Source organism: Nannospalax galili, unplaced genomic scaffold, assembly GCF_000622305.1.
Source record: "Nannospalax galili isolate Female #2095 unplaced genomic scaffold, S.galili_v1.0 scaffold127, whole genome shotgun sequence".
Lineage (NCBI taxonomy): Eukaryota > Metazoa > Chordata > Mammalia > Rodentia > Spalacidae > Nannospalax > Nannospalax galili.
In genome coordinates this window covers 14,256,949-14,257,441 of record NW_008360326.1, presented here as the reverse complement: position 1 = coordinate 14,257,441, position 493 = coordinate 14,256,949, and positions in this window count along the sequence as shown.

Below are 493 nucleotides of genomic sequence, written 5' to 3'. Positions count from 1 at the left end.
CAGCTTTATTAAAGATGCTAAATTCCTTGTGATTTAGTCTCTCTCGGTATGAGGAAGTCTCAGTCCTTGACAAGAACTTGAGCTAACAGCAAGACATATTCAATCTATCCCGAATTATCAGATGACCCAGGTAATGATGGCTGCTTTGATTTTTGTTAGACTTATCCAACTAGAAATGGATAATATTGAATTTAACATTCTATGATTAAGAAAACAGCATTATTTGATTTTATGTTGCATGAATTTCAGAAGTAAATTACTAAGAAGTATATTTTAACATACTAAACTGTTCCTCAGCTAACATTTTCTAAACATGTCATCCTCCAAGGGTAGCATTGCAGCTGTCTTCTAGGGCCAGACTGTGTGGTAGAGAAAACAAATCTTCCCCCAGTTCTGGAGTCTGTGGGATTGGCTTTTCCTGAGGCCCCTCTCCTTGGTTTGCAGGTGACCATTGTCTTGCTCTGCCCTCCTTGACCTTTCCTCTGCATATCAC